Source organism: Eulemur rufifrons, chromosome 4 (assembly GCF_041146395.1).
Source record: "Eulemur rufifrons isolate Redbay chromosome 4, OSU_ERuf_1, whole genome shotgun sequence".
NCBI classification, from domain to species: Eukaryota; Metazoa; Chordata; class Mammalia; order Primates; family Lemuridae; genus Eulemur; species Eulemur rufifrons.
Genome location: NC_090986.1, coordinates 26,959,932 through 26,983,778, shown reverse-complemented (window position 1 = coordinate 26,983,778; position 23,847 = coordinate 26,959,932). Strand labels below are relative to the sequence as shown.

Sequence of the window (23,847 nt, the reverse complement as noted above, 5' to 3'; positions counted from 1 at the left end):
TTTTGAGTCTCTTTGTTATTAGTAAAGTTAAATATAATCAGAAAAGGAAGTCTCTGCTGAAATATCCACCTTATTCTTCAACTTTTGGCTGTCCCTAGTTCCCCTCGCTCCTTTGCCTAGAGTAAGCAATAAATGCACATTTGTTGGATTGAGTTGATGCTCCTTCCCCGGAGTTGTTCTCTCTCAAAAAGATTTTTTCTTCAAATGGAAAAGAATTGTAAGCAACACCTTCATAATATAAAATCATCTACAAAATTCATTACTTGAGATTTTTCATTTAGAGAAATGATCATAATGACACGTTGTGTTCACATGTGAGATTTTTTTCTGTCTTTAAGCTCTTAATGTATAGTTTGCCTTTAAAGTTAAATTGCCTCCTTTTCTAAATCAAACACAGATTAAACACCCACATAATTACTTTCCGGATAGTTTCTCTGCCACTGCATGAATATGGAATATGATTAAAATTTATGGTTATTATTGTTTTAATTTTAAGAGCTAAAATAAGAAAATAGTTATTAAGATAACCCCTGCAGTCTATTTAGCTAATATAGGGTGTGTTTCCTTTCAGTCTTTTTTCTGTACATATACCATTTGAACTTAATTTTAAGATGAGAAGTTTTGAAGATGAGTGAATGCATACGAACACTTGTTCGGAACAAAAGACGGGCAGATTTAGTTGGCAGATTATTCATATCTAAGTGATAATTAACTGGTATTTAAAACATGTTTTTACAGCAGAAAAATATCCCTGCCTTGAATTGACTGTCCAAAATATAGCTGAATTTTAAAAAAGCACCCTCAAAGGCATTCTCTGTAAAAACCTGCCTGCCCTTACTGGGAAGGTTCTAGTTAGCAACATGAGAGAGAGAATGTGCTCACACAAATTAAATGAAGCCCTTAAAAAGCACGGAATAGAGATTTAATTAAAGACTGTTTTCCATATAAATTTGTGCTAAAAAGGCGATGTTGCTTGCTTAGGATGTGTTTTATCTTAATGTCTGGAGTCAGCACTGGGTAATGGTTAGAAACAGAGACCGGATGCTCACATCCACCCGGCTCCCATTCATCAGCTGGGTGGTGTGGAGCAAAGTACTTAACCTCCTTAGAAGTCTTGGGTTTTTCATCTGTAAAACAACGCATAGTAATATCTGCCTCTTATGTTTCTGGTAGGGAATAAATGAGATAATGAATGCCTTGTTTTCTGGGACATGGAAAGATTAATAATATAATAATAACCATCAAACAGAACTGAATGCCGTCCTATGAAGCCAGGTATATCTAACCACCTCATTATGAATACATCGGAGAACATGTTCTCTAAGCAGGACAGAAAGTGGGGAAAGAGTTAAAAATATCTTAGGATTCCATGTTTATAAAGGAAAAAAAAATTAATTGTCCCTGAATATTGAGTAATACATTTCACATTGCTTAATATTGGACGGATGACTCAGAACTACTAAATTTCAAAATTTATTTTTTCTTCTGCTTACATCCAGACATTGCATAAGGTAAAAATGTTTTGGTTATTCCATGAAGGATAACCTGAATTTCAAGCAGTTTAGTGCTTTCAGTTATTTTCAAACTTATTTAAATGTGCTTATTTTTTCCGCTGGTTGCTAAGTCATTGTACTTAGAATGGATCGTGTCTCTGGGAAGGATCTCTTCTTGAGCATTACTTTCTCTGTGCAGGGAAGTGCGCCCCCTCCACCACGCTGCCACCAACAGACTTCTGATACTTCCTTGACTGATGCAGGTGTGATCGTTTTCCCTTTTGCCTTTATAAAATAGTGAGAGCCGCTGGAGTGCCCTTTTAGTTAAATCAATAAAAAGTGCTTCAATGTATAATATCTCATTAATAGAGATGGTCAATGGCAAACGCGGGACAGTTTATGTAGCCGACAAGCAGAGGACCTGCCCATATTAAGGGGATGGATGACCCATGACCACAGTGACACTTGAGACAAAGTACAACTTCGCCAAGTGGTATAAATCCACCCCCTTTTCACCAGATGGGATACTGGGTCTGTCTTTTCTTTCACTCACAGCTATGACTTGTCTTTTTTTCCAGATACATTTTAAGGATTACAGTGTGTCAAATACTGGGTTCCCTGGGAGCAACACTCCGAGATGGGTACTTGTGTGCGGGAAGTTTACCTCTAGGGAGCGCAGGAAGCGGGATTGGGCAGAGGGAAAGGGAAAAGTTGAACTTTGCCACAGTCGCCGGGGCGCGGGGTGGGGGGTGGGGGGGGTCTCTCTGAGGCCATCTCTGATAGTCACCTCTGAGGCCATCTGCAGCTGGGATGACTTTCAGAGTTGCTCCAAATTGATGCAAGGAGGCCATTGACCAGTTATTGGAGGCAGGCTGCTCTAAGGTTAGACCACAGCCTTAGGCAAAACAGCTTCCTTCGGCTAAGGTCAGACCCGGGAGCAGGGCTTGGCTGTGGGTTGTTGGCAGCCGGCATTACTGGCGGCTGGGAAACCCGCTCCCATCCATTCTTCCATCATGAAGGGGGACCTACCGCACGGTGCGACCTGAACGACTTAGCCTTAAATTCCCACCTAACTCCAAAAACTCCTGTAAAACCCTGATGTTAGTAGCAAAAAGAGTAGACACGTTATCATCATCATTATTATGAAGTTTAAAAATACATGTTAATGAGGTTGTATTTGTTCTTTTATCTACAGATAAAATAAAAATGTCTCTGAAAGAGGGTTTTGGTCTTATTTGTCAAGTGGTTTTCATTGAATAGTTTTATTCCAGTGTAGCTTTACTGTTGAAACTGAAAATTAAGAGGCCTTGATGTCTATATCATATGTTTCAAAGACGATGATATGGAAACAGGACCACATGGGGCAGACTCTAAAGTTACTGGAAATATTAGGCCCTTCTCTGGGGAAACACTCTCCTTTCTCCATGGATGTTTGGTCACGGGGCATAGTGCTTTTTAGATGTCGTGCACCTACCTCCCGACACACAGCCCATCTGCTCCCAGTGGTGAGTGCTTGAGATAAAAATGCTACTTTCAGGAGTGGGAGGAGGGTAGGACAAAGGAGGCACTCACCTTGGGTGTAAAATTTAAGGAGTAATCCAAAGGAATTTTAACAAATTAATATATTTTAATGCAATATTGCTTAAAATTACAATTAATACAAAAAAATCCATGATAGGTTATAACAATTTCAAGTAGGGATAAGATCAGTATTTCTTAGTTTCTCTTTGCTTCAGCTTTTACTGTGACTTGGCTGGGTACTGGCCACTTTAGCAACATAGGAATAATCGGATAAACCTATTCCCACTTCCATAAACCTGGTTGAGTGAACAGTTCCAGAAGTGCCTCAAATGAAATCTATGTAAATGTTTTTTGTCAATCCTGAAAACGTAAAAAAAGGATGTATTTAAAGATACCAGTTCAGTGTACACCTGTCACAGCCTGATGCAGACCTCTGGGAGCTAGGAGAGGCATCAGGGCTGGAGAAGATGGAAATAACAAGAGGATCAGGGGATTAAATGAGTTTCACCAAACAATCAATTCAGGGACACAGCCAGTGGTCAAATCCCAGAGTCACTGAGTTTAAAAACTGAGAGTCAGTCCTGGGGCCGAAGCCAAATAGAAATAGTGTAAGGCTCACCATGCTCCAGTAATCTCAGAAGAGAGTTTGTTGTGAAACTGGTGTTGCTTGGCCTCCTTTCTAGTAACTGTTCTTTTCAATTCTTAAATTAAAAGCTGCAAACCGATCTTCATTTTCTAGGAATACATTCCAAACTTCTCAATATGGATCCAAGGCCCTGCACACGATATGGCTTTAGTGTGTCTCATCTCTCCCCGAACCCCACCTTTACAAAACACTTTACCAAAAACCACAAATTTAATAAACGGCTCTAGCTGCAGCCAGAACACCCTCCCCACCCCCTACCTTAGGCGCATATGCCCTACAGCCCCTTGCTTTCTCTTATGTCCTTTTCTGATTTCTCCTCTTGGAGAATGACTACTACTGAGCCAAGAAATTGAAAAAAAAAAGTGATCTAATTGAATATCGCTTCCTCTTTGAAGCCTTTACCACTCCTTCCAGGTGGGGCTAAAGGGAGAAGTTTCTCTCTCGTTTTGAGCCCGGGATATCGACATATAATTTTATGTTTACATGTATGTCTCCTAATAGATTTTCATTTGGTATATTTGTTATTTAGTAACATTGTTAGTACTGATGAAAATTATTATTATAACAGAAACTGTTTATATAGTATTTCCTTAGCCTCTATAGCCCAGGAAATGTGACAAGCGCTTCTGAGATGAGATGTTTTATTTGACATCAGTAAATTTCCTATCACACTATATTTCATGCTATGATATTTCATATCATTTCCATTGTATCTATGATTGTATAAAAGCTTGGGAAGCCTTCAACTTTGCATAAAACTATGTTCATCCTTATACCACCAACCCCATAGTACAACGATAGCTTCATAGGGACGCACAGCAGTTCATGGAGTGAAAAATGGATGCAAAGACGGATGGTTGTGATCAGCCAGAACAAGCAGAAATACAGATCATTTTTGTTTTCTACATATACATACAGAGATACATACATATGCACACTTGTGGTCTTATTTTACTTTTAAAAATGTTTTATGCAATACTCTCGGTATTCCTTGAGAGTAAAGCTTTTAGACAGATGAAATGAATTTTCTTTTGCAAAATAATTATTCACACCTGTGATAACTTTAGCAGTATTCTAGTGGAATTTGATGAATTCAAGTATAGAAAACTAAATTAGCTATACTGCAGGTCTAAATTTCGTACTATCCCAGTTTTTGGAAATTCTGTCAACTTTATTAAATTGAGGAAGCCCCAATATAGTTTTAAGTCAATATTTTATTTTCATTATTCTGATCAGGAAAAATAATGTAGTCAGCAATGAAATCGAGTGCAATCCTGCTGAGGATTTATGTGTAATGTAATAAGGTATTTCACCCATTCAGTGAGACTTTACAAACTAGTGTACGGTAGTATTATGGGGGAAAATGGGCTTGCTTATTTCTTAGAAAGCAGGAACCAAAGTGTGGACGTATTAAAGAGAGAATGTTGCCTTCCCGGGAGCATCAGACAAACAGCAATCCACCTCCTGCTGTTACAGTTTATTCAAAGAGCTCAGACATCAGCTTTTCTTTCCATTTCTCAGGGATGAAAATCTATATTTCCTCCATTATAATATCATCTGTTGAAAATGTTCATTGTCTGAAGATTAAAATCTTCTCTACTCTGGAGGTAGATTTTTTATTTCCTGGCCTTGGAGACAAATAGAGGAAAACTATCAATGTGTAATGATTGTTACCCAGAGTGCTTTACCTACTACTTATATTCTTAAATATGTTCTGCATTAGTACCTCTGAGAGTCCTAGGGGTATTAGATCATCATTAGATTATCTTTTCCCAGTTTTATTTGCTAGTGTTCTTCTGAGATGCCCAAGGCATCTTACGGGGAGGAGACTGTTACCAGGTGTTTCTCTAGCATGAACCCGCTCCATACAGTTTTAAACCGTAAGCTTCCGGGTAACATTGGTTTGAATAAATAATTTAAATGCTAAAGAGAAAAAACCACCCATTTCGAATATCACAGATCTAACCCTAACTCGTTTTACAGATAAGAAACCTGAGGCTCAAGAAGTCACACTGTTGGTTGCTGGTGGCACTAAAACTAGACATTGTTTCTCAGGATCCTCGATCCTGGAGTTCATGTTTTCTCCCTGGACTTCATGTCTTCTGCCTGCAGCGCAGAGTTTTCACTAAGCCTAAGCACCTTCTATACAGTGTTTCTACTCTGAATTCAGTGCTGAATGGATTGGAATCTCAGCCATTGACATCACACAGATAAAAGAGAGGAACGGCAATTTTGCTAAAATGATGTGAAATTTTTTTATTCTGCTACTGAACAAACTGAACACTCTCCTAAAGCTAATTATAATTTCTTTGATAGGCTGCAGTACTCATGCATATTTCTCTGAACTTTCTAAACTTTCTGTTTCTTAGAGCCTCCTCAAAAGAAAAGAAAAAAATCCCTCCTTAATGAGATTTGTGTTTATTTATCTACTCCATCAACTTCATCACCACTCCAGGCTATGAAGAGTATTTCTACTCAGAATAAAATGAAAACTTGGTATTAGTACCTGTATTAGTACTGGGGACCACAGGTGAGGAATAAAGGTGCTCTACCGGAGGCCTATTAACTTAGGTTGGTAACTGAGGCAGACGTTTCAGCTTTGGGTTATTTTTCTTAACTCCTGATAATTGCTTCCATCTCTCCATTTGCCTCCCCTTGCTAGACACACTGTCAATCCAGGTAGCTGTGGGTTAACTAGGCAGCTGATTAAAACACTTGCTATTCAGGAGAATGTCAGGATAGCAGCCCCTAGGCATTCTGCAATGAGGGTCTCCATCTCTGCATTGGTAACTGTTAAGAAAAGGGGCAAACAATGACCTTGTAGTTGAATTCTCAATATGTTTTTTTTCTTCCCATCACCATTATACTTTAAGTTTATGGTGTGCAAGGTGGTGCGTATCTCGTGGACTGAGGGACAGTCCAGTCCGTCCATTGTGCACAGGTGCCCTGACTCACATGAAAGAAATGGCAGAACAGGGGCATCTGTGAGCCAGGATTGTGTGCCCTTGGGAATTTCAGGTTACCTGTGGAAACAATCGCCGGTACACACTATCCTCAGGCTTAGGATTTGATCAATATGTGAAACTCTAGGGTTGCTTTTTCTTCCTAACAATACTGGATTGCTAGCTTGCTAATAAATATTCCTTACTCCAGTATGCCTTGGGCAAAGGCTGCATTCAGGAGTGCTGTGACAATTTTACTGTAGTACTTAGTTGTAGAGTAAAGAATTCTTTTTGGGAAGGAGAACATTTGTGGAAGAAAAATAAAAGCAAAAAAAAAAAAAATTAAGGTAGAGTCAGATGATTGATAAAATAGTGATTAATTTTTAGTCGCATATCATGTAAATGAAATGAGATTTTTAAAAAAGTCTTCTTTGAGAATGTTTTTTCCTAATGCAAAGCAAGAGGCAGAATGTGAAATGTGTAATTAGGAATAGAGAGTTCATTTTTACCTATAATATGATTATACTTTATAGCAGTAGCATAATATTAGTTTTGTAAGTGAAAAATTGAAAGAAAAGAATTTAGAAAATTACTTAAGTGGATAGAGGTACCATTTTGACGTTTGTAGAATTAACTGTGTGAGCTATGCCAGAAGAAAGGGAAGAGGAAATGACTAGGGAAGCTCCATTAGTGGGAGGTGGTAGGCAGGAAGAGATGGCAAGATGAATGGAATATAAGGCTGACTGACCAACTTGTAGAACAGACCAACCAGATCTGAGTCTGAGGATCCGGTGTAAATAGGAACAAGCTCTAGCAGCCAAACTGAGCACAGAATTTACTTGGCAGAGTGTGCTGATAATAACAGCAAACATTACTTCAGCGCCTTCGAATGCCCACTCATTCGCTCTTTACATCTTGAGAAAATCCTGCAGAGTGCTGCTTCTAAAGAGTTTAGATACTTAGACAATTTTGTGTTTATATGAAAGAGCTATATAATCACCAAGCTATTCTGCATTTGAAACTAAGGAGGAAACAATTTATCCCTTTATAAAACAGTATTGACAGGAAGCAATTTCAAACAGTTCAACACATTTTTAAAATTCAGCTAATAACACTCAGACTGGTTATAATGGAGGCAGCTATTAGAAAGCTAGTAGTGGGAAAATTGGGCCTAGAAGTACCACTAGACCTGTGTTCAAAAATTCTACCATAAAGTGTTTTGGGAATGATATGATTTCTTTATTTTTCTTTTAAACAAGAAAGAATGGTCTTTACCTTTGCAACATAATGAATCCATGAAACTCTGTCGATACTTTTCCAAGCAAGCAATATTTTGACTATCATGATCTCTGGGAATTAATATTTTTTAATGCTAAATACTTTTGTAATTATTACACTAACCTAACATTTCTCATGAAACATTTGTGTTGATAATGGGATCAAGTTCTGTGCAATTCATGGTTTATACATTTAAGAAATTAATATTTATTTTAAGCTGGGTTGAGAGGAGACATTTATATGAAAAAGGATATATTTACCCATAAAATGTAGGGAAAATATGACTTCTGGCCATATAAAGTCCACATACAGCACTTTAAAACTTAAATAATTAAGGTGATAAATATCAAAAATTTTTATCTACACATAACAGATAATTCTTCAATATTGAATTATTGCACACAACTTTATGCAGTATTTCAGACAGTGATAAGTGAAAAATAAGTGAAAATTAACTAAAGTCCTATCAGCCAGAAGAAAATCCAACTTAATTCAAAAGCCACTTGTAATTTGTTTTTGCTACATGCAAAACACGCATTCTTACAGTCTTAATATCTTACATAGGTTTTATGACAGCCATCTCTATGAAATTATCTTAGAAAAATATGTATATGCTATGAATCTGGATATTAAGGATTTTGAATGAAGGATGAGACAAGTTTGGCATGAGAAAAAAGATGGGCAATGATGGCTTTGGAAATAATTCTGATCAAGTTTATTAAACTATTTATCCAAGTGCCTAGCAAATTGTAGGTGATCAAAACATTTTGACTTGCTTTTCTTCCTGTAGATAAGACATATTAAACTTGTTTCTTGAATGAATGATGCTAGAGGTATTGCAATGATAAATGTCTGGAGAAGTCTGATTTTGTTCTAAAGTCTGTTTAATGGACTGTGGAAGTCCAATGAAATTCAAAGTTCTTTCAACTGAAATGTGTCCTTAGAAGTTTACTAAAAAGCCTTAATCTTATATATGTCACCTGATACCATTATTAACTACAGAATCCTTTGAGTGGGATACAAAATCTGACTGACTCAGAATGGGACACAAGATGTTTTTCCAAATTTAATTCAACTAGTAACTATTGAGCACATCCTGCCAAGCTTTAGTAAAGAGAAATTACATATAATGAGTTATAGAAGAAGCACTGCTTTTACAAAGTTCAGATTTTACCCTGTGAACCTTGAGGGGAAGGTGGTGGGTGAGAATGATTGACAGATCCATGCATGCCCATATCTCCAGCCAAGCCATCGGTGAGAGCCATAATCAAGGTGTAAGTGAAATGTATTGGCAGCACAGCAAATAGAGCATCAGCATCTTCGCCAGCTGTTAAGGGGAGGTGATATTTGAGCTGTCCCTTGAAGGAGTACAGACAGTGCACAAAGAAATTGCAAGAACCATGGTGACGCAAATAAATGAAGTAGAGTTTGGTGGTTTTGTGTAATGTTGTATAAAAACAAAATATCTTCAAAGTTGCAGTCTTTCTGAAGCATTTGAATATGTGCTTCTAGGGAGTGAGGTTCTAAGAACATGTAGTTTAAAGTGTGATGGCAGTACTGATGCCCCACATAGCTCCCTTGCTAAGAGATGTATTAATTTACTACCTAGCAGAAACAAACAGTAAATAAAAGCAGAGCACAGCTTGCCTATATTTTCTGAAGACAAAATGTGGTAGAAAATTAAAGATATTTATCTCCATTATTCTCCTTGTAAATTTCTTCTTAAGTAATCTGCAGCCTAAAGAGTGAAATAATTGCCAAAATTCTGAAGGTAAGGACAGCAAAGAGAGAGAGGTTTGGTAGAGATTTTGATAAGAAAAAGAAAAACATCTCAGAGCTTATATTTGGAAATTGTTCTTTTTTTCAATTAAAATATAACTATGTTTGCCTGCTCTAATAAAAACCACTATACCAAGAGCCATAGGAAGTGTTTCTGTATTAATTAATTAATTAATTAATTAAATATGGGAGTAAAGATATCTCTTTGACATACTGATTTCATTTCCTTTGGACATATACCCAATAGTGGGATTGCTGGATCATGTGGTAGTTCTGTTTTCTTAAAAATTTGCTTCTTATGTCACTTCAGTAATTTTCAGCAGTTTTGTTAGTTTGTTTGCTTTATTTAGTTTGTTGTTTATTTATTTATTTTGCTTTGTTTTATACTTCTAACAGCCTTGGTTAAATCAGATACTAGAAGGGTAATTCTTACTGTTGTGCCAAATAGTGTAGAAATTTCATTTTAGTATACCAGAAACCCATCAGTAAAAGAAAAGAAACTTCTCCCTTGAGGCATCTGAAGCAAAGCTTTAAGAGACCCTGGATGACATAAAGTCACCAGTAGAACCAGAATGCCTCTCAGTCCATGGTATTCTTCTCAGTTCCTTAAACTTGCAAGCCCAGTTGTGAGTGAAGGTGGGATTTGGGACGATTATAAAGACGAAAGACTGTAGAGGCAAGGACCAAATGGGGCAGTTTTCAGCTAACATGTTTCTGGATGAACAGATTTCCTTTTTGGGTTACAGATACCAATGGGCTTTGTGTGTAGAAAGATAGACACAGAATGAGATAGATGATGTCTCCAGAATCTAATTTTGCTGGCTCACTAATAACACCTGTTCTTAGTGTTCCCAAGGTGTTTGCAGCTGCCCCATGGAAAGAAATTCGCCTCCTAGGTTGATCACACTCCCAGCAGATCCGACACCATACATTCCATACATTCTGCCAAGATGTGCATTGTGTTGCTTGAGTAAATCCCCATAATCAAGACCAGTTGAAGATATTTGCATGACTATTGCAATTCCATATCAAAAATAGAATGGAGGCCCTAAACCCCAACAATCATGGAAAGTAACTTGAAAGACAGTACCCTCTGGAATACATATGGTAGAAAAAATGTCATTGTAAATAAGATATTGAAATCATCTGCACATCAATTGTCAGTGATAAAAAGTTACAAACAAGATTTTGGAATGTATTTATAGCTGGCCAATAAATCAGAGATTTTCTTGTGCTATGTAATGTTCTTCCCAGACCACATTAAATAGATTGTGTACCATCCCAGTACCAGATGATAGCGTGATTGAAACCCAAACTGTTATGTATTTAACTTTTTCTAAGGATGGTTAAGTTTTCTATCTGAAGGCAATATCTGGTCTTAGAATGCTGGTGGTAATGGGAGAGGAATTTTAATGCAAAGGGTAGTTTCTGAAGCTCCAAGTTATAAACATAGGTTGAAAAAAATCAAGATCATACTTCTGCATGCTTGTTTAAACACAAAAATGCAGTTTTTCATTCCATATATACCTAGGGAGTCCTTTATTTGAGATTTGTATCCTTGGCAGTTTACACCTATGAAAAAGTCTTCTGTCTTCTAAAAGCTTGCTGCCTAACTATTAGGGGTGATGGACACATTTACAGATTAGTATAACACTCATTGCAAAGGTTATGTTCCAGAATAGAACTACACAAAATATGTTAAAGAAATTCAGAGTAGGGAGACTTAACAGTTCAGAATTCACATTTAAAATATATTTAAGTACAAGCATATCTTATTTTATTGTACTTCTATTTATTGTGCTTTACAGATACTGGATTTTTTACAAACCAAAGGTTTGTTACCACCCTGTGTGGAGCAAATCTGTTTTTCAATAGTGTGGGCTCACTTTGTGTCTCTGTGTCACATTTTGGTAATTCTCTTAATATTTTAAATTTTTTCATTGTTATTATATCTGTTATGGTGATCTGTAATTAGTGATCTTTGATATTACTGCTGTAATTGTTCTGGGGCTCCATGAAATACGTCCATCTAAGACAGTGAACTTAATCAATAAATGTGTCTGTGTTCTGACTGCTTCACCAACTGGCTATTCCTCTCTCTCCCTCTCCTTGGGCCTCCCTGTTCCCTGAGACACAACAGTATTAAAATTAGGCCAATTAATAACCCGGCAATGGCCTCTAAGTCTTCAAGTGAAAGAAGGAATCACACATCTCTCACTTTAAATCAAAAGCTGGAAATGATTAAGCTTAGTGAGGAAGGCATTCCAAAAGCTAAGACAGACTGAAAGCTTCTTGCACTAAACAGTTAGCCAAATTGTGATTGCAAAGGAAAAGTTCTTGAAGGAAATTAAAAGTGCTACTGTAGTGAACACACGAATGATAAGAAAGTGAAACAGTCTTATTGCTGATGTGGAGAAAGTTTGAGTGGTCTGGATAGAAGATTAGACCAGCCACAACACTGCCTTAAACCAAAGTCTAATTCAGATCAAGGTCTTAACTCTTTTCAATTCTGTGAAGGTTGAGAGAAGTGAGGAAGCTGCAGAAGAAAAGTTTAAAGGTAGCGGAGGTTGGTTCACAAGGGTGAAGGAAAAAGCCATTTCCATAACATAAAAGTGCAAAGTGAAGCACCAAGTGAAGCAGCAGCTTATCCAGAAGAGCTAGCTAAGAAAATTGATGAAGGGGGCTACATTAAATAATAGGTTTTCAATGTAGATGAAACAGCCTTCTATTGGAAGAACATGCCCTCTAGGACTTTCATAGCTAGAGAAAAGTCATTGCCTGACTTGAAACCTTCAAAAGATAGGCTTACTCTCTTTTTAGAGGCTAATGCAGCTGGTGACTTGAAGTTGAAGTTAATGCTCATTGACGATTCCAAAAATCCTTGGGCCCCTAAGAATTATACTAAATCTACTCTTCTGTGGTCTATAAAAGTAATAAGAAAACCTGGATGACAGCACATTTGTTTAGAGCATGGCTTACTGAATATTTTAAGCCCGCTATTGAGACCTGCTGCTCAGAATAAAAGACTCCTTTCAAAATATTACTATCTGCTGGATTGAGCTGGTTGCCTCCTGCTGTTGTGGAGAGGACTCTGTTCACCCCAGGTTTTGGATCTTTTTACAGCTGAAGATTGTACTTAGATACTTAAATCTTAGCTTTTTTTTTTTTTTTCAGTCCAGCTCTTTAATTTTTTTCCCCATCATGTCGCCAAAGCCTGCCCTGCTCTGAAGCATCTGATTCTAGGGGCTCTTCACCAATGCCTATGATTTATAGGCCTGAAGAAAATTATCCATCCTTGCGAATGCCTTCTCCTGAGATGCCCCACACAGACACTGCCTCTCCTCTTCCTTCCTCCATAGATCTGATTCAGGGCAGCCCCAATTCTTCGACCACTCCTAAAGTAAAACTACCCACTTCTGTAGAGAAGAGTGCAGTGAAACAAGAAGGTAAGGTCCAGATCAAGAAACGGAAGATCAGAACCATGTTCTGTACAGCCCAGCTAAGTATACTCAGTGATAGATTTGAGAGACGGAAACACCCCTGTATCCACCAGATGTAAGAACTTTCCAACATCCTGAACCTCAGCTACAAACAGGTTAAGACCTGCTTCCAGAACCAGAGAATGAAGTCCAACAGGTAGCAGAAAAACAACTGGTCAAAGAATAGCAACAGTGTGACTCAGGTTCAGGCTGCAACACCTACAGAATACCCAGCCCTCTATTCTTCCTGTCACCAGGTGTGCTTGATGAACACATCTGGAAACCTTCCAATGTGGGGCAACCAGACCTTGAAGCAACCCGACCTGGAACAACCAAACCTGGAACAGCCAGTCTTGGATTCCTGGAACAGTCAGACCCGGTGCACCCAAGCCTGGAACAATCAGGCCTGGAACAACCCCTTTCATAACTGTGGGGAGGAACCTCTACAATCCTGCCTGCAGTTCCAGCAAAATTTTCTCGCCAGTGATTTGGAAGTTACTTTGGAAACTGCTAGAGAAAGCCATAATGTAATACAACAAACCAGTAACTATTTTAGTTCCACACAAACTATGGATTCTTTCTTAAATTACTCAGTGAGCATGCAGCCTGAAGATGTGTGAAGATGGATATATTACTTAATTTCAGTCTGGGCAGTGGCTGGATCCTTTCCTCCCTCATAGGATTTTTCTTGTTTTAGAGCTAAGTATTCTGCCTCTATGTTCTGGTTCTCAGCCTGCATAGTGCATTGAATTGGGAGCGGGTAGGGTATGATTAGAGTCTAATCAAAGAGGTTCCAATAACCTTGGCTGCTAAGGACAACATGATAGATGTCTCTGGCTGTAGATGAGTTGATATAACACTGGTTTGGATAGTTTGAGGATTTAGAATCTAACTGTAAGAAGAGAAAGTAAAAAAGTACAAAGATGTGTGAAGGATTATTCCCACTTTCTGGGGCTGGAAGGCTTTACTTATTAAAAACCTCAATTGTTCAGGTGAAGTGTTGAGCTAGAGTGCACTTCATTGATTTCCTCTGCTTCCTTTGGCTCTGTGTTTTACTACAACCCCTAATTTGTTCATTAATATTTGCAGAAAGATGGGTTGTATTTGACTGCGTCATGATGATATCAGTACCAGTTTGCCTGATTTAAGTACAAATACATAAAATCCATTTTGACTTTAAAAAATATATTATTATCAGTGACAATGTACCTGGTCACCCAAGAGCCCTGATGAGAAATACAAGGAGATGAATGTTATTTCCACACCTGCTAACACAGTATCTATTCTGTAGCCCATGAATCAAGGAATCATTCAACTTTCAAGTTTTATTATATAAGAAATACATTTTGTGAGGCTCTAGCTGGCATAGATAATGATTCCTCTGATGGATCTGGGCAGAGTAAACTGAAAACCTTCTGGAAAGAATTCACCATTCTAGATACCATTAAGAACATTTGTTATTCATAGGAGGAGGTCAAAATATCAACATTAACAGGCATTTGGAAAAAGTGGATTCCAACCCGCGTGCATGACTTTGAGGCTTTCAAGACTTCAATGGAGGAAGTTACTGCAGATGTGGTGGAAATAGCAGAACTAGAATTAGAAGTGGAGCCTGAAGATGTGACTGAATTGCTATAATTTCATGATAAAACTTGAGTGTATGAAGAGTTGCTTCTTACCGATGAGCAAAGAGAGTGGTTCCTTGAGATGGAATCTAGTCCTGGTGACGATGCTGTGGGCATTGTTGAAATGGCAACAATGGACTTACGATATTCCATAAACTTAGATGATAAAGCAGCAACAGAGTCTGAGAGAATTGACTCCAATTTTGAAAGAAATTCTACTGTGGGTAAAATGCTAAGAAACAGCATCACATGCTACAGAGAAATCTTTTGTGAAAGATTCATGGAAGTCAATGGTTGTAGCAAGCTTCATTGTTGTCTTATTTTAAAAAATTCCCACAGCCCACTCTTTAGCCACCACCACCCTGATTGTGAGTCAGCCATCAACAATTAGGCAAGGCCTTCCACTAGCAAAAAGATTACAACTCACTGAAGGTTCAGATGTTCATTTTCATTTTTTGGCAATAAAGTATTTTAAATTAAGGTAAGTACATTGGTGATTTTTTTTAACACATAATACTATTGCACACGTAATAGACTACAGTATGGTATAACCATAATTTATATGTGTTGGGAAACCAAAATATTTATGTGACTCTCTTTATTGTGATATTCATGTTATTGCTGTGGTCTGGAACCGAACCCGTGATATCTCCTAAGTGTGCCTGTACAAGACTTTTCTATAGAATTCAGATATTTTCGTCTAGTATGCACCTTTTTTCTGCACTTTCTTGCCACTTTTTCTTAGGAATGTGTCCTTGAGGGGTTATTTAATCTCTCTAAGTCTCAGTTTCATCATCTGTAATATCATGATGATGCAATATAATTAAAAGGTTTATTGCAAAAGTTTCATGACTAAAATCTCCAGATGTATTTAGTATTTTGTGTGGCACAATCAACAGCAGCCTCATCTTACTTTGTGATTATTAGAGTGTAGGATAACAAGTGTTGGCTGAGTCAATGAGTGAGTTAATAAATAATCCATGCACTGATTTTATGACCATATAATCCCTTAGAATCTGATAATGAAATCCAAAGAGTATCATATAAAAAGCTTTCTCATCATCAGTTTCTAATTACCAGAATCTTCACAGATGTTATTTCTTCAAACCACTTGACTATGTCCACGATTCCTAGAATCTTCTGTCACAAGCTGGGCAATTATAGGTGAGAGTTTTGTTACCTTCTGTGTTTCTGCTGCTTGGTCATTTGTGTAGACAGGCCTTAGTGGAGAAGTACATGGCAATGATGCTTTGCATCTATGGGTTTTATTGGTTTTTAAAATTTTTCTTTATTCTGTCTAATCAAATTTCACATTTTTCTTGCAAGAGAACCTGAACCAAATGGGATACAAATTGCAAAGTAGAAACTATTTATTCCTCAGTATTTCTTGCCAAGCATCCTGACATTTTCTGTGTATTAGGATGGGTGTCAAAAAAGATCACCCACCTGGTTTGGGGATCTTCCAGTTTGGCTGAAGGACTAGAGCAGAATAGGGAGGCAATTTTAGAAAACCAATACATAAGTTACAGGCATTGGAAATAAACCTTTCCTCTGGGAAGAAGGAGTTGGGGTGGGAGGATGAAATAAGTGTAGGGCAGCTAACTGGGGACATTGTGGTTTTCTGCTGGACAGGATGATCTGGATTTTAGAGAAGGGTGGGCATTTGAGAAGGAAGAACATAGTAAGTAAAGACAGGAATTCACTTTGACTTTAGAGAGAGGAAGTAAAGGGCCTTGTTGTAGAAAAGGGAAAGATTACTAGAGGGCCCCAATATCTGGCCTGAGAAGTGTACATTTAATCTGATCAGTGAAAATGATCTATCAGAGGCTCCTAAGCAGAGGAAAGACATAAATGAAAAGGAGTTTAGAAAGATTATTCTAGCGGCATTGTGCAGGTGGAATTGGAGCCAAAAAAGACTCTAAGAAAGGAAACCAGTTAAATTGCTCTTGCAGCAATCTTAGGTTAAAGTGAAGAGGTCCCAAGCTAAGGTGATGCCAGTAGAAATGGAAGAGACTTGGTTTATAAGATTTTGTGTGTCTTAAAAATTACACGTGTCTGGTCCAAGTGCAGTGGTGTTAACAACCAATGATCACAACCAGTTACAGATTCCTTTGTTCCTTCTCCACTCCCACTGCTTCGCTAGACTAGCCTTAAAAAAAAAAAAAAATACTGAGTTAAATGACTATTCCTTAGGATAACAATTTCTTTACTATATAAAGTTTTATATCACCCTTCTCCCTCCACCACCTCCCACCCCTCACAAGTTACACAAATAAATTCTAAAGAAGCATGAGTTTTTCAAGAATTCATGGGCTAAAAGCTCAAATCAATGTGTTTTAATATCTTAAAAGTTGCATATGCTCAGTGATTGCTATGCATGTCTTTCATTTCCTATCCTCAAACATATTATAGACACACTGGCTATATGCTTTTTTTCTGTGAAAGTATGACACGTCAAGATAATCTTTGCTTTACTGAAGTCTAACCTTCCTTTTCTGAACATTAATTTGCCTACCAAGTATATATATTTTTATTATTGAAAACATTCAATAAAACCTTCCCATTCTTTGTCCTCTAAATACTATGTAGAAATTACATACTGAATGGTAATATTATGTTAGCATTTCAGTTTTAGCTACTGGTTATCTCATATCATTTGCATGCTTGCTTTCTGAAGATTACTTTAAGAATTTTCTAGATCTTCCTAAAAAAAAAACAAGTGGAAGGCTTTATATTAATATCTATATATGCATAGGTGGATGAGCAATATTTGAACAGGGCTTGCTCCTTAGAGAACGTAATACCTTTCTGCAATCTTCTTACAGTTCAACTCTTTTTCATTAGATTATTTGCCTTTTTTCTTCTTTGCCTGTATTATATAAAAATGCAAACACTGGTAAAAAAACTTTTTAATATCATAGAACTATTTCAGGGTGTTATCAGATGTTCAAAAACTTTAATGATATGAATCATGTTTGATTGAAGAATCACCTCTAGGAATAAATTCTTATGAATATAGTGTTTTTGGCCTTTGCTAGACAAAATATTTTGAGAGGCTAATTTGCCAAATGAGAGCAAAATAAGTAGCTGAACAAGGAGTCTAGGTAGGTTAACAGGATTAATTAGATAATGAATTCTCACTGGATTCATTTAAGCACATTTTGTTAAGCACCTACTAGTTGCAAAACACAGTGCTTGTAATTGGGTGGCAAGGGGTGAATAATTTGATCTTTAGGGAATACATAGCATCTGGGGAGACCCAGGCATATTCACAGCTTACTTTGTGGAAATCAGACTTAGGGATACAATAACACATACTTTTAAAACAAGAATGAAAGATTTCAGTGGTAGGATTGAAAAAGATCAAGGATATACCAGGCTGACATTACTGCTTTCACAAATATATAATTTTCTTGGGACTGTTATGTAAGGTGTTCAAGAAAGAGATGACAATTGGAAATATAAAACTGTAAATTGGACCTAGAAAGTGAATGGTCTTAATAATGATCTAAGGAATTTGAACTTGATTCCGAAGACATTAGGGAAGTACATCACCGTTGTAAAGAACTGCTTTGTAAAGCAGTGCTTTGACCAGTGTAAAAATAGAAGTTATTTAGAATAGCAATAACCATTATATATGCTTAGAAGATACAGGATTTCATTTTCATTCAGTGACCATATATAAGCAATTCATTAATTCAATGTGTTACATTTTAGGTTTTCAAATTTCTTTCAGATAATTATAAACATTTATTGGTGAATCCATTTATTGATTATGTTCAATTGTTGTTTAAAATGTTATCAAAATATACTGTTAAAAAGAGCCACAGCAAACATTTCCAACAAAATGTTAAAATGCAATTCCTCTTTGTCATTGTTGTTGTGAATTGGTGTTCAGTAGGGGTGAGGAAAAAAGAACTGTTCTTATATCAGATTTCCAAGGTTGATACTATTAAGAGAATAGAAATTGAAGAATTAACCCAACATCACAAACATGGGGATGCCATGCCTATACTACAACCAAAGCAATATATTTCATTCTTTTAAAATGTCTCTTCTTTAGGATAGAATGGCTCATAAAAGTTTAATTTAAAGATTTGAATAACATATTTTTTTGCTCTGGCAGCCAAGGAAATTATTTCCTTTTAATACTTTTCCTAGTTTGTACATATAATATGCAGTCCATTTCACATATATTTTATTATTTCCGAATAAGTCCAATATTTTGGTAGTCTAAGAGTTTTCAGGAAATTTGTACAAGTAGAAAATTTGATGTGTTTATTTCACTAAGTATAGAAATTAGCATTTTCTTTTAAAATGGGAGACAATAGTATGTTTAGTCTTTTATCCTCAAAAAGTGAAACTTGTGTTTATAAACTACAACAACTCTTCAATATGACTATCATTTGGGTTTTGCTTATGGTAAGTTGGAAGCAAATATTTCTGCTATAATCAGCTGCTTGTTACTTCAGTTTATATTTTCTTGTGGATTTAGAGGGTAGGAGGTATTAGGGAAATGGGAAAAAATATGCTATACAGGTGTCTGGGATAGTAAGGGATTTTTATGTTTTCTTTTTCTTTTTTCCTTTTGTACCCAGACTATATTTAGGTAATGGTGAATGTGATACCATTATTTTTACGGAGTAGTTACCCCAGTGCATGTAACCTCATTTTCTGTAATGGGAGGTTATGGATGAAGAGCATCTCCTTGTTCCCAGTGCTGTCATAGTCGGGGCTCTTAAGTATCATTTTTGTATGTGATGTGAATATTAAACATAAACTGCAATTCTAGGCAAAATGTAACACTGGACACATCTGTCAGTCCTGATGTTTTTAAAGATAAAAATAATTCAAATCAATATTCAGGATGCTCCAACTTTTCTGTTTCAAGAGAATTAGACTCGGTCAACTCTTCACTGTCTTCTTTACCCCTCTGCAAAGCCAATTGTTGCCTCCTTCATGTTCCTACTGTCTGTACTATGTTTGTCTATTGTAGTGCTAATTGCACTACCTTGAGTTTAATTCTGTACTTTTATGTTTTCCATTCTGGATTGTGAATTTCTTGATAGGAAGTTCTTATTCATCTTTCCCAGCACCTAGCATATTGTCAAGGACACAGTAGACTTTCAATAAATGCTGAATGAATGAATGAATGAATGGTGGAAAGAATAAAATATATGAATGTCAGGCAATTTTATTTACCACACTTTAATTTAAAACAAATGTTAGTGGTCATACAAGAAACTCTTCAGGAAAGCTATGTTTTTCTTGATTTCCACTGGGAACAGAGCCAGAGGAAATGTGCCTTCACAGGCAAAGATGGCAGAGAGAGACAGGGAAAGAAAAGGATGAAAAGGTTGTCTAACAATAAGGACAGATAGTGGTTTGAGGAATCATGATAAAATAATAGAAAATAATAGAAGGAATCTAAAGGAATTTTCTTGGCTTTGGGACTAAATCAGGTACATGCTTGTTTTATTATTTTTTTTTTTTCCTAGGATTCAGTCATGTAAGTTATATTAGTACTTCCTAAGGTTAACAGTTAAACACCACCCATCGAAGGTTAAGACTAAGCTATCTGGATGTTGTAGCTAGTTTGGAATGCATCCTTCCTAGTTTCTTCCAGCTCTTTTCACTCAAAAGTGCTCAGAGGTATGATTAGAATCCCCACTTTGAGCATCCTAGCCCAGACCTCCTTTGTCTGGGTCATTGGCCTGAAAATTCAACATACCGCTTGGCTTGCTGCACCTCTGAGATCATCTTCGTTAGACCATTTGAGTGCTCGTTCAGAGATACTGCAATCACAAATTATTTTGCAGTGACTCTGGGTAGGAAGGTATTAGTAGCTGCTGGAATCATCAATTAAGCTTGAATAGGTTTTTATAGCCAAGTTGGATTTTTACGATCCATTACAAACCACCCTTTGTACACATGAAGAAGCAGCAGAAGTGGCCTGTCTACAGCAATAATTATTCATGGCATGAGCTCTACAGCCCAGTTTTCCTGATTCTCCTTAGTTGCTAATATTTTGTCTGTGAGGCCAGAAATGGATCTCTCAAAGACTGTTTAGTATGAATATTTCGATTGAGGTAAAAATGTGATTGAAGGATACATAGAAACTATGCCTTACCATTAGATTCACTGTTTATCTATCTTTCTTTTAAAAATCTGGACTCAACCAGGAATAATGTTAACAAGGTCCTGCCATAGCTTCATTTCTTAACCTGTTGAAATTTAACATTTGTAACTGTCATTACATTTTCATTTTTTTTTGTTAAGTTTCTGACTTATTAAAGTGGAGAAAGGATTTTTTAAATAAAATCAGTGCCATTAACAGAAATATGGACATTTTACTAATATTTGGGGGATGCTTGCTATGTATTGGGTTCTCTCATGAGAACTTTGCATATATTATCTCACTTAATTTTCACAAAAAACTCAATATGACATGTTATTACCATTTTACTAAGAAGGAAACAAGAGTGTTGGAGACTAAGTAGCTTGCCTTACATCACAGAATTAGCAAGAATTACGTGGGAGCCTAAATCTAGAATCCACTCATTGTGGCAAAAAGCTTAATGGCTGAAGAATGCTTTGCTGTTTGAGGAGCCACTGAAACTTGACTCTAGCTGCCATTAACTGATCTATGACTGTTTCAAATTTTTGTTAGTGGCAAAACAATTATAGCATACCATAGAGAATTCATAGCTTCTTTATGGTCGTTCACTTTTTTTTTTCAGCTGCAGCATTTATACTTTAGATACTCAGATTCAAAACCAAATACAGCAAAAACATGGAAGGGTTCTCATTACATATTTAGATGTTCAATAACTTTATTTCTGATTTCCCCCATCATGAGCATGCGCACAGAATTCTCTTAGAGTAAAATACTTTCCTCCGAAAGTTGGTTTGCAGATCAGACCATAGGCTGATCTACTCTATCAATTCTGCCCTATATCTCCAAAGTTGCATAGTGAAGAAATCAATCCCTTTTCTAGATAAGGATGAGCACATTACTTTTGACCAAGGCACTATGAGTGGCCTGTTCCCCAAATGAACTCGAAACTCAAATTTAAGTAGTCAAAACTAAAATTTAAAATTATGGTATAAAACACAAAATCTTTAGTTTGAGAAATGCATGTGAAGTATTATATAAACTTTGAACTATCTCTTCTCTCAATTTTCAGATGAGTTTAGGTCTTGATAATCTGGATCTTGGTTGTACATTTCACTATACAATTTTCATCAGGATGCCTTAGAAGAATCCAATTCCTATCTGTAGTTTTTCATTGTTTCTACGAACCTCTCTTCAGTATCAAAGTAGGTGTTTTCAGAACAGAGTTCAGTTTATTAGCCCCAGTATTAATGAACTAATCCCAAAATAGATCTAATCAGGCATGTGCATGCTTCTGTTCATAAAGAGTATCTATTCATTACCAAGTGAAAATGGATATGGAGATTTTGTCTTTAATGTTATACGTGATTCTGTAAAAGGAGCTGAGGCAGCAATGCATATATCTCATACTTTTTTTGTGTCTGTCTTAACCATCTGTATGATGGTGTTTAGTTATCATTAATTTCCTTAGAGTGGACTTAATTGACAATAACTTGATGATTAATGGTCACATGCCTCATAAGGATGTTTCAGTCAATAAGGAAGTACATATACGATGGTGGGCCCATAAGATTATAATGGAGCTGAAAAATTTCTATTGCACAAGTACTTATCATTGTGTCATTATTTGCTTTACACTATTCAGCAAAATAACATGTTATGTAGGTTTGTAACCTAACAGCAATAGGCCATATAGCTTATGTGTGGTTTGTGTAAGTATACTGTGTGATGTTTGGATAACTACGAAATCTCCTAACCACTCATTTCTCAGAATGTGTCTCTGTCATTAAGCAATGCATGACTGTTTACAGATTTTGAGCTTCTTAGAAAGGCATAGTATAAGTTAAAGTACTTTCATGGAGGGTATCGTATTTTCCCGTATGAAAATCACCATGATCAAAAGCTCAGAAAGGACCGTTTTTAGATATTAAGGAAGAATCTAAATAGGAGACTTGCCTCTCTAAATAGTCAGTCAGGCAAGCCTGAGTACTACAGCATAATCTCTATACTTACATTGAGGCTTGATGTTATTCTGTCTTCGATATCTAAATGGAAATGTTTTATAGATGTGGAACAATGTTTTTTTTTTTTTTTTTTTTAACATAATTCTTCTGTTCTATCCATTAATAAATTTCTATGAGATTCAAGGAGGGATCCTCCTTTCTCAAGCTCCAGGAGATATTCCTACTTTTAGACTCCCCGGTACTTAAAATGACAACAACAAAAATATCTAAGTAAACTTCTATGAATATCGCTTCATTCTTGCTTCTTCATTCAGTGAACTTTTATGGAGTACCTACTACCTATAGAAAAGTACAAAGACACATAAATTCAAGGTTCTTACCTTCAAGTAGCTAAAGACATAACATTCTGTAGAGCCACAAGACATTGAATTCTTATGAGGAGTACCCATCACCTAGAACTGGGATTGACACAGAATAGGCACTTAATAAGTATTTGTGAAATGAGAGAGCAAAGTACACTGATAAGGATGCCCGAGCAGGCTGTGATGAAAGCACAGGTGAGACAGGTTCCCTAATCCACATGGAAGGGCCCCAGATGAAGTCAAAGGAAAGAGGAGGAAAAAGAGGGAGGCAGCCACAGTTCATTAAGGGACAGGGAATTATAGCAGTGTAGGGTTGCAGGGACATCCAGTATGAAACAGAAACTGTCTGGAATTAAGGTGTGAAAGGCAGGTGGGCATGATGTCCTAGAGGTCCTGGTGGTCAGAGATCAAGTTTAATTTTATACATTTACCTGGATGGTTGTTGACTAGGTGAGTCTCAAAAGCATAAATTCTTTCTCCTGTGCTTTATGGATGCAAATGGACACCCCTTTTAAATTAGAAGGGACAATTAAGTAGGAAGATCACACGCAGTAGATCAAACTTTCCACTGACTAAAAAGAACGTCCCTGCTTTTCCCTGTATTGCTGAGCTTTGTCTACTTAATCACGTTCCACTCTTGGTC

General features: G+C 36.8%; 1 protein-coding gene and 1 pseudogene across 1 annotated transcript in view; both read left to right on the top strand.

Annotated features, from left to right (window-relative positions):
• The window catches only part of GPC6 (glypican 6), a 1,073,132-nt gene that overhangs the window by 167,925 nt on the left and 881,360 nt on the right, over positions 1 to 23,847 (top strand). The window lies entirely within an intron of this gene.
• Positions 12,862 to 13,758, top strand: LOC138382613 (homeobox protein NANOG-like; annotated as a pseudogene).